The 12,147-nt window shown below is 38.6% G+C and overlaps 1 protein-coding gene across 2 annotated transcripts in view; it reads right to left on the bottom strand.

Moving 5' to 3' along the window:
* Positions 1–12,147, bottom strand: part of SMAP1 (small ArfGAP 1) — a 183,043-nt gene that overhangs the window by 116,310 nt on the left and 54,586 nt on the right. The window lies entirely within an intron of this gene.

Genomic DNA, 12,147 nt, shown 5'->3' with positions numbered 1-12,147 from the left:
GCCAATAAACATCTGAAAACAAGCACAATCTCACTGGTAATTAGGGAAAGTGCCCTTTTAAACTACAATGACCTCCATTTTGCATCCAACATATTAGAAAATTTTTTAGAAATCTTTTAGTACTAAGTGTTGGCAACAATGAGAAACAACAAGAACTGCCTCAAAAATCAACATGGGTAAATTTCAAATATAACAGAGTTTAAGAAAGGTTATAAACAAATATACACAATATGAAACCATTTACATAAGATGAAAAACATGTAATATAATAACATACTGCATATTAATTAAAAGTACCTACAAATGTCATGAAACTGAAGCAGGCAACTGGTGGTGCAGGAAAGAGGATGTGATCAGGGGAAAATGCACTGTGGGCTTGGACAGCATTGGTTATACTGAACTTCCTTAGCCAGGTGGTAAGAATATAAACTTTTATTTTGGTAACACATAATATGCATATATGAACTGAGATGTGCTATAAAATGTTGGTTCTTTGGGTCATGGTCAAAACATTCTGGAAAACACTGCTGAGAAACTCACATATGTATACAAGAATACAAGCCTTAGCTATATTATATATTATTCTTCATATCTCTGAATAAGTTCTTTCATGATAATTTTCAATTTTCTTATAATTATTTTCACATATAGCTTGTTTAGCAAAGTAAAAATGGAAAAATAAAAGTAATATCTGGAAGTTATATCAAATATTCGGAAGCTTATACCTACCAGACTTCTATAAATTACTTGACTATGAAAAATATATACATAGTAAGAGACACCAATAAAAATCAAGCTTTTTTTGGCCAACAGACATATGAAAAAATGCTCAACATCACTCAGCATCCGGGAAATGCAAATCAAAATCACATTGAGATACCATCTAACCCCAGTTAGGATGGCTAAAATCCAAAAGACTATGAACGATAAATGCTGGCGAGGCTGCGGAGAAAAAGGAACTCTCATACATTGTTGGTGGGACTGCAAAATGGTGCAGCCTCTATGGAAAATGGTATGGAGGTTCCTCAAACAATTGCAGATAGATCTACCATACGACCCAGCTATCCCACTGTTGGGAATATACCCAGAGGAATGGAAATCATCAAGTCGAAGGTATACCTGTTCCCCAATGTTTATCGCAGCACTCTTTACAATAGCCAAGAGTTGGAACCAGCCCAAATGTCCATCATCAGATGAGTGGATACGGAAAATGTGGTACATCTACACAATGGAATACTACTCAGCTATAAAAACGAATGAAATACTGCCATTTGCAACAACATGGATGGACCTTGAGAGAATTATATTAAGTGAAACAAGTCAGGAACAGAAAGAAAAATACCACATGTTCTCACTTATTGGTGGGAGCTAAAAATTAATATATAAATTCACGCACACACACACACAAAACCGGGGGGGGGGGGGAGAAGATATAACAACCACAATTACTTGAAGTTGATATGACAAGCAAACAGAAAGGACATTGTTGGGGGGGGAGAGGGGAGGGAGAAGGGAGGGAGGTCTTGGTGATGGGGAGCAATAATCAGCTACAATGTATATCGACAAAATAAAATTTTTAAAAAAAAATAAAGCTTTTTTAAAAATGCAGGCTTCTGTTTTAAGTACATACTTTTTATCTAAAGGTTAGAGATTCTCTACAAAACATCATTGAAACAAGTAATTACAATATAGTAAAACTAAACACATGCCACCCAAAATTCCTTAATTACACAGGAGGTAGATTATGTATATATAATTTATCACAAAATATTGTTTTTACATTTAAGGAATGACATCTATAAACTGACAAACATACATCTGAGACATCTATGTCTGTGCTAGATTGAGTTGCTTCCCCCATTGACTCTCCACTCTGTCTAAAAATAACAATTTTTAACACAACAATCTGTTGTGAAGATTACACTGAAATCTAAGGTAAATAGTTACAAATAGATAAATAGCTGGAGAGTTTAACTATTTTAGCAGTTAAGTCTCAAACAAAAAAAGAGTTAAGGAAATGCAAGTGAATTCTGGATCAGTGTCACTCAAACTCTAATGTGCATGCACATCATCTGGGGATATTATGAAAATGCACACTAATTCTGTAGCCCCCGGAGTGGCCCCTGAGATTCTGCATTCCTAACAGGTTCCCAGTGATGCCCATGGTGCCATCCACAGACCGCATTTTGATTGCAAGGTTCTAGAGTATTCTTGAGAAAGTCTTCAATTCAAGCATTCAGCAAACTTCCTGATCTGCTTTCATATACCCACTTTGTTGGGGAACAGATAATTGTGCTGGCAATAAGAATGGAAATCAACAAATGCAAGAATCACCAGGAAAAACTGACAGGACTTAGTGACAGAAAATATAGTAAAAGGAGAAGACAGAGGCCAAAATGTCTGCAAGTTCACACCTGGGATTTAAACCATAAAGGTACTTGTGGAGTCAGAACTTTGCAGGAGATCTGCTGAATGCTTTAAATGATAGTGAAGCATCAAGATGAAAATATCCAGAAAGCAATTAAGAGTGTAAGACTAAAGTTGAAACTGGAGAAACAAACATGAGCACCCTTCAAGATGAGAGCTGCAGCCCCAAGAACAAAAAGAGCAAAAAAATCCAGAATACTAGGTCTTAGGGAGAAAATAAAAAGCAGTACAAAATTAGAAGAGGAAGAAAAGATGGTTAACAGTGCCAAATGTTTCAGAGAAGACAAGAAGAATGGGGCTAGGAAAGAACATCTGGATGTGATAACTGAGATAACGGAAAGGTCATAGGTAATCTCACAGAGATTAGGCAGAGTGAAAAGCTGGGATTTCATCCACTCTGAATTCCATTACCAGATTAAACTCTTGCACCATTTCAGTCTCCTACTCCAAAACTTTAACCGTTTTCTATTTTCTTCTATATTGCTTTCATTACCACCTTGATCTTGATCGTTCTTTAAATTGACTTTATTTTGCACAACTCCAACTTAAATGCTCTTAGGAGCCAATACAAACAGACTCCTTGCTTTTCCTTGAATACAATTCAATTATCCCAACCTGGCACTTTCCTGCACACAATTTACCTTGCCTAGAATGTTCTGCCTATAACCACACAAATCGTACCCCATCTTTAAGGTCTAACTAAAATCCTATCTTTTCCTTCAAGCTTTTCCTTATGACTTCACCCCTCCATTCCCCTTTCCTATAAGTGTCTACAGCTCATGACAACTTGTCACACATAATATGCCACAACAGGTATCTGCTGTTTTTTCATTTATAATTAGTCCTAAAGTAGTAAAATTCTTACTGTGAAGGCTCTATATGGCCTTCTGCATCACTTATAGTAAGGGAACAAGCTAGGTAATAAACAATCTGACATATCTGATGACTTACTCAAATACTCAGGTTCTTTGATTCCTAGAGCAATCGATCTACTATTTTTAAAAATGGAAATAAAACCAAAAACTCCATGGCAGAAGTTGTTGTCTTTAATATCTTTAGTAATAAAGGCCTCTGAGTTTTAGCTAGAAATATGGCTGCCCACATAGAGAGACTACATTTCTCAGCCTCCCCTGCAGCAAAGTGTGGCCACGTAACCAAGTTCTGGCTAACAGAATGTGAGCAGAAATTATGTGTTTTGCCATCAATCGAATTGGGCCTGTGTTCCCCTGGCCTCTTCTCCTTTTCCATTAGCATGAAGACGATAAGAAGTGAACGTACTACCATGGATCCAGATACAAAAGCTCCATGTTGAATGTAATAGAGCTACTCTATCCACACTGGACAGTTCATCTCCAAACTAATGTGAAGGAGAAATAAACTTCTATCCTGTTTAAGCCATGGTACCTTGGAGTCTTTTTGTTAAAGAAGCTAACCCTGTGATCTACCTAATTCAATGTGAATTATATTTACATGTTGATAGGAGCAAACAGAACACACCAGAGATTTAACAATCCCTGATATCAGTGCCAAAATTCTAAAAGAAGGGTTAAAGGGTAAATAAAATACTTTTTCATCAAACCTGAGTTTTCTAGATTCAATTTAAATGAACAATTATGTATTAAGTGTCTATTTCGACCAAGGTATTAAACATATCCTGCCTTCAAGGAGCTTCAACCGCTAGTAAGTCAGACGATGGTTACAGTGTAAGTGCAAATGATGAAGAACACAGAAGAACAGATGAATGCTGGCTGGTGGTATTACTGCAGGTTTTATAGAAACAGGGACATCTGAGGTGATAATTAAAAGACAGATCCAGTTTCAGCAGATAAAGTCTGGACAAGGTACAAGGACAAATGAACAGTGCTCTGCCACCATAAAGAGTTTCAGCTATGCTATAATGTGTGGCCAAAAAATATAATATCATAGTACCTGATTACTGCTAAATTTCTTTTATTGAAATATTGATTTTTTTAAAGTTTTGATATATATAGATGTACCTAAAATTTGTACAGTACCACTTGACTGACTTTCAGATAGAAATAAAAGACAATTTTAAGGTACAGAAACCCTGTAGAAAGTGGGAAAATGAGGTTGACTAAATGATAAATCATTATAAGTATAAAAAGCATAAAAATATTATGCAGTATATATAAAAAATGAACAGAAAATTTACTGAGATCTCAATAAACTTGCCTTGTAGCTTTCACATCATTTAAGGAATAAGAAAAAATTGTGTGCTCATCTGAGAAGAAACTTCTCTTAAACTTCTTATTACCATGATATACTAACAAACAGAAAGGCTTCCTTGAATATCTTTTATACACAGAAAATAAAATACGATGAGAAACACAGAACTTAACACTAACTGCTAACGGTAATTTCCTTTTAAGGCTTAGTTCTATAAAGCCTTCTCCAATTCCCCAACAACACTTTTTTAATAACGTTTATCACAATAATTTACAGTTAATTGTTTTAGCTGTCTTTTCTGAGAAACAGTGATCTCTTTGAGAATAGGGACTTCACTTTACTGATCTCTGTATACTCTACCTAGGACAATGTCTGGTATAAAAGTTTAGGGAATCTTTAGCTTACAAATGATACCTAAGACCTTGAGCTATCTGAGTTACTGCTATATACATAGGAATGTCCAAGAAAAAACCATGGACTCAAATGCTATCACATTAAAAAGATTACACAATTAAATCTAAAAGCTTAAACAGAAGTTCCAAAAATAGTACTTCAACAACAGTTATTTTTAAATTTCCAAATGGTTTGCCTATAAAAAAAAAAAAGGTTTGTCTAGCAAACATACTCAACAGAATGTTTATTTGTTTAATATTAAATATATTTATCATGCAATATTTTAACTAAGGAAATAAATGTACTTTAAAATATTATTTTTAAAATCTGAAAGTAACTAACATATTTTGGTATGACCTAGTCACCCGTAGGTATCTATGTCACATGCATGTTTTCCTGTAAAGTAGCATCAGTAATGTTAAAAAAATGCATGTAGAGATAACATCTTACAACCACAGTTCCTGCACAACCTTTATAAGCTTCAAAAGAGTTATCACAATGCTGATTAGAAGAAAGATTCTGACTGCTATTTTAATCAATCATTTCCTAGAGGTTGCAATATGAAGCATTAATAGAAGCCAAGTGATTGTGATCACTCAAAAATGAGCTCACAGCACATTTCCTATCTTTAAAAAAAAAAAAAAAAAACCTCAAATAAAGAAAATAAAGAGCCTGCAAGTATAAAAATCACCTGCAAAAATAGAAGTAATTAATTTCTGCTTCTAAAATTTGTCTGAAACAAGACTGGCATTAAATAGTAAGAAATGAGCATTTTCATTTTATTAAAAAAAAAAAAATAGACCTTTAACACACTGCAGTCATCTTTCTTTAGTATATTTGGTAAGAACCTCATGCAGGCGGAGTAGCTGAGGTGGAAAAGGCGGCCACTGGGCCTCAGGCAGCCGGGAAACTTGTGGACCTTCCTCTCGCCATCTCTTAAGGGAGGACTGCTGCTGCTGACCGGTCGTGGGGGGGTGACCGCCACTTTGCCCCCGGCAGGAGAGGCTGCCTCATTTACAGGCAACAGCTTTGAAGTGTGGAGCAGGAAAAGAACTGTTTCTTAGCTGCAAAAGCGAGTTTCGAAACAGGGAACACGGCGCCAGGGCTGCTGTGGATGCAGCCAGGATCCCGGAGGCCGGGGCCGCGCTGAAGGCGGCCAGCTGCCCTATTCAGGATTCAAGGTTTCAGGCCGGCATTAAAGAAGATTCCTGTGAGCGCCCGAGCTGCGCCGCGACTGAACAGCCTGAGGCGGCAGCGGCCGAGAACTGGGAAAGGCGGCAAACCAGAGACAGAGAGCGAGCACCCGACCTGGCACAGCACTGTGAGTGACCCCTGGCACAGCTCTGTTCGGGGGGTGGATGCCCACGCGGCTCCCGCCTGCACCACCAGGCCACTCACCGCCAGGTGCTGCCTCCATTTACCCAGCTGCGGGCAGCTCCGCCCTGCGCGGCCATCACTGAGCCCTCCCATTTGCTGGCCTGGCGCCAGGCTTTCCGGAGCCTGCGGACCGGCCTTCGCTCTCACTCCCTCGGTGGTTCTCTGGCGGGGCTGGAGGCGGGGGGCGTCCCGGGCCAGTGTCAGGAGGGCAAGGAAGTACGGGCGGGCCGACTGTCACTCCACCATACCCTGGACTCCGGCCCCAGGTAAACTCCCTGTTACTGGGAGGCAGATACCATCTCTGCGGCCACCAGTTTGGAAAAAAGCCTAACGAATTTCTGGTTGGGAATAGTGTGGTAGGAGAGTTCCCAGGTCCGCTTGAACCTGCCGGAGAGCAGGCTGCAGCTGGGCGCTAGACTCGGTTTATACTGGGGGGATACAAAGGTGAACAAGACCCGAGAAAGATCTACATAGTGCTACAAAGGCACCCAGAGAGACCGGTCGTCTGTGCCCAGCAGAAACCTGGTAGACTTCCTGGGCGAGGCGGTGCCGAGCAGGGTCTTCAAGGCCCAGCTGATAGACGAGGGGTGCAGAAGACACGCCCCAGCCCAGCACAGTGTGCACAGAGTGGGGAGACGTGCGGCCGGGGAGGCGGAGACTCCACAAAAACCACACACCCGGTGGAGTCGCTACTGCACGATCTAACAGCCTGGGCCAGAGCACACGGAACAGGGAGAAGTCCTGCACGGGAAGTGAAAGCTCAACAGAGATCACACACCCTGTTGTACGTGATCCACCAGCCCAGCAGAGTCCAAGCTGACCAGAAAGGTGGCTCCCCGGAGAAGCCCAAAACCCGAGGCAACCACACACACAAGGCACTAGAGGCCAACTGAGCAAGTCACGGAGGGAGCCATACGAAATTGGCAACCACAGCAACACCCTAGTTAGTCATTAGTCTCAAAACGGTGGACTGTGAAACCCCCTGCCACAATGAATAAACATCAAAAAAAAGATACCAGAAATACAAAAAATCAAGAAAGTACACCACCAAAAGTTAATAAATCTCAAACTCTAGATCCTATAGAACAAGAAGCCCTTGAAATGACTGACAAGGAATTTCGAGGGATAATTCTAAGGAAACTGAATGAGATACAAGAAAACTCAGCTAGACATCATGATGAAATGAGGAAAAGTATACAGGATCTGAAAGAGGAAATGTACAAGGAAATCAATGTCCTGAAAAAAAACGTAGCAGAACTTGCTGAACTGAAGAAGTTATTCAACGAAATAAAAAACACAACGGAGAGTTTAACCAGCAGGCTTCTCGAAGTTGAAGAGAGAACCTCTGAACTTGAAGATGGGCTGTTTGAAATAACACAAGCAGACAAAAAGAAAGAAAAAAGAATCAAGGACATGGAAGAAAATCTGAGAGAGATATCAGACAACCATAAGCGATTAAATATCCGAGTCATGGGTATTCCAGAAGGGGAGGAAAATGGAGATTCCATTGAAAACATATTCAACAAAATAGTGGCAGAAAACTTCCCAGGTATAGGAAAAATCACAGATCTTCAGATCCAGGAAGCTCAACGATCTCCAAATGTATTCAACCCAAAAAGACCTTCTCCAAGACATGTCATAGTCAAATTGGCAAAACTCAGAGATAAAGAGAGAATCTTAAAAGCTGCAAGAGAGAAGCGTCAAATCACCTATAAGGGAGCCCCAATCAGGTTAACATCAGACTTTTCATCACAAACCCTAAAAGCTAGAAAGGAATAGGAATATATTTTCAAAATACTAAAAGACAAAGATTGCCAGCCAAGAATACTCTACCCTGCAAGGCTATCCTTCCAAAATGAGGGGCAAATAGTATATTTCTCAGACAAACAAAAACTGCGGGAGTTCACTAACACAAGACCACCCTTACAAGAAATCCTCAAGGGAGTACTGGGTTTGGTTCCTGAAAAATAACTACCACTGCCATAAAAACCCAAGAAAAATCTAAAGCCGCTAGTATAATAAAAATGGCACTCATGAAGAGAAAACAAGCTAACAAAAACACTATCTACAACCTAAGGAACCAACAAACACAGAAAACAAACAGTAAATCAGAAAGCAAGGAACAAAAGACACTTAACACAACCAAACAACCAAGAAAATGCTAGGAATAAATCAACACCTTTCAATAACAACTCTTAATGTAAAAGGCTTAAATTCCCCAATTAAAAGACACAGACTGGCTGACTGGATCAAAAAGCAGGACCCAACTATATGCTGCCTACAAGAGACCCACCTCACCCATACAGATTCACACAGACTAAGAGTGAAAGGATGGAAAAAGATTTACCATGCAAATAGAAAAGAAAAACGAGCTGGAGTAGCTATTCTTATATCTGACAAAATAGACTTTAAACTAAAAACCATAAAAAGAGACAATGAGGGACACTACTTAATGATAAAAGGACTGATCCATCAAGAAGACATAACAATCATAAATATGTATGCACCCAATGTTGGAGCAGCCAGATTTATAAAACAAACTCTATTAGACCTAAAGAAGGAAATAGACACTAATACCATAATAGCAGGGGACCTGAACACCCCACTGTCAATATTAGACAGATCATCTACGCAAAGAATCAGTAGAGAAACACAAGATCTAAACAAGACTCTAGACCAATTGGAATTGGCAGATATCTACAGAACATTCCACCCAACAACCTCAGAATATTCATTCTTCTCATCAGCACATGGATCATTCTCCAGGATAGATCACATATTAGGTCACAAATCAAGTCTCAATAAATTCAAAAAAATTGGAATAATCCCATGTATCTTCTCAGACCACAATGGATTAAAACTAGAAATTAATAACAAACGAAACTCTGGAAACTATACAAACACATGGAAATTAAACAGCATTCTACTTAATGACACATGGGTCCAAGAAGAAATCAAGCAGGAAATCAAAAAATTTATTGAAACTAATGAAAACAATGATACATCATACCAAAACCTGTGGGATACTGCAAAAGCAGTATTGAGGGGAAAATTTATTGCATTAAATGCTCACTTCAGAAGAATAGAAAGATGGCAAGTGAACAAACTAACACTTCACCTTAAAGAACTAGAAAAACAAGAACAATCCAAACCTAAAGTTAGCAGATGGAAAGAAATCATTAAGATCAGAGCAGAACTGAATGAAATTGAAAACCAAAAAACAATTCAAAAGATCAACGAATCAAAAAGTTGGTTTTTTGAAAACATAAATAAAATTGACAAACCATTAGCATGGCTAACAAAAAAAAGAAGAGAGAAGACTCAAATAACAAAAATTAGAAATGAAAAAGGCGATATCACAACTGATTCATCTGAAATACAAGGAATCATTCGAGACTACTATAAACAACTATACGCCAACAAATTTGAAAATCTGGAGGAAATGGATAAATTTCTGGACACACACAAGCTCCCAAAACTGAACCGTGAAGACGTAGAAAATTTGAACAGACCAATAACAATAAAGGAGATTGAAGCTGTTATCAGAAGGCTCCCAACAAAGAAAAGCCCAGGACCAGATGGATTCACAGCAGCATTTTACCAAACATTCAAACAGGAATTGACACCGATTCTTTACAAAATATTCCAAAAGATTGAAACGGACGCAAATCTCCCAAACTCATTCTATGAAGCAAACATCATCCTGATACCAAAACCAGGTGAAGATATAACCAAAAAAGAAAACTACAGGCCGATATCCTTGATGAATATAGATGCAAAAATCCTCACTAAAATACTAGCAAACAGAATACAGCAACACATACGTAAAATTATTCATCACGATCAAGTGGGATTCATCCCAGGGATGCAAGGTTGGTTCAACATATGCAAATCAATAAATGTGATACACCATATTAATAAACTCAAACACAAGGACCATATGATCATCTCTATAGATGCTGAAAAGGCATTTGATAAAATTCAACACTCATTCATGACAAAGACCCTCTATAAGTTAGGTATAGAGGGAAAGTATCTCAACATAATTAAAGCCATATATGCCAAACCCACTGCCAATATCATCCTGAATGGGGAAAAGCTGAAAGCTTTTCCTTTAAGAACAGGAACTAGACAAGGATGCCCACTCTCACCACTCCTATTCAACATAGTGTTGGAAGTACTAGCCAGAGCAATCAGAGAAGAGAAGGAAATAAAGGGCATTCAGATTGGAAAAGATGAAGTCAAACTGTCCCTGTTTGCAGATGACATGATCCTATATATCGAACAGCCTAAAACCTCTACAAAAAAACTGCTGGAATTGATAAATGATTTCAGCACAGTAGCAGGATACAAAATCAACACACAAAAATCAGTAGCATTTCTTTTCTCCAATAGTGAACATGCAGAAAGAGAAATCAAGAAAGCCTGCCCATTTACAATAGCCACCAAAAAAATACAATACTTAGGAATTGAGTTAACCAAGGAGGTGAAAAATCTCTATAATGAGAACTACAAACCACTGCTGAGAGAAATTAGAGAGGATAGAAGAAGATGGAAAGATATCCCATGCTCTTGGATTGGAAGAATCAACATAGTGAAAATGTCCATACTACCCAAAGTGATATACAAATTCAATGCAATCCCCATCAAAATTCCAAAGACATTTTTCTCAGAAATGGAAAAAACTATCCAGACATTTATATGGAACAATAAAAGACCACGCATAGCCAAAGCAATGCTGAGCAAAAAAAATAAAGCTGGAGGCATAACACTACCTGACTTTAAGCTATACTACAAGGCTATAATAACCAAAACAGTATGGTACTGGCATAAAAACAGACACACTGACCAATGGAATAGAATAGAGAATCCAGAAATCAACCCACACACTTACTGTCAGCTGATCTTTGACAAAGGCACCAAGCCTATTCAGTGGCGAAGGGACTGCCTCTTCAGCAAATGGTGCTGGGATAACTGGATATCCATATGCAGGAGAATGAAACTAGATCCATACCTCTCGCCGTATACTAAAATGAACTCAAAATGGATTAAGGATTTAAATATACACCCTGAAACAATAAAACTTCTTAAAGAAAACATAGGAGAAACACTTCAGGAAATAGGACTGGGCACAGACTTCATGAATACGACCCCAAAAGCACGGGCAACCAAAGGAAAAATAAACAAATGGGATTATATCAAACTCAAAAGCTTCTGCACAGCAAAAGAAACAATTAAAAGAGTTAAAAGACAACCAACAGAGTGGGAGAAAATATTTGCAAAATATATATCTGACAAAGGATTAATATCCAGAATATATAAGGAACTCAAACAACTGTACAAGAAGAAAACAAGCAACCCAATTAAAAAATGGGCAAAAGAGCTAAGTAGGCATTTCTCTAAGGAAGGTATACAAATGGCCCACAGACATATGAAAAAATGCTCAACATCACTCAGCATCCAGGAAATGCAAATCAAAATCACATTGAGATACCATCTAACCCCAGTTAGGATGGCTAAAATCCAAAAGACTATGAACGATAAATGCTGGCGAGGCTGCGGAGAAAAAGGAACTCTCATACATTGTTGGTGGGACTGCAAAATGGTGCAGCCTCTATGGAAAATGGTATGGAGGTTCCTCAAACAATTGCAGATAGATCTACCATACGACCCAGCTATCCCACTGTTGGGAATATACCCAGAGGAATGGAAATCATCAAGTCGAAGGTATACCTGTTTCCCAATGTTCATTGCAGCCCTCTT

The sequence above is a fragment of the Cynocephalus volans genome, chromosome 5 (genome assembly GCF_027409185.1).
Source record: "Cynocephalus volans isolate mCynVol1 chromosome 5, mCynVol1.pri, whole genome shotgun sequence".
Taxonomy (NCBI): domain Eukaryota; kingdom Metazoa; phylum Chordata; class Mammalia; order Dermoptera; family Cynocephalidae; genus Cynocephalus; species Cynocephalus volans.
This window is presented reverse-complemented; position numbering and strand designations above follow the sequence as displayed.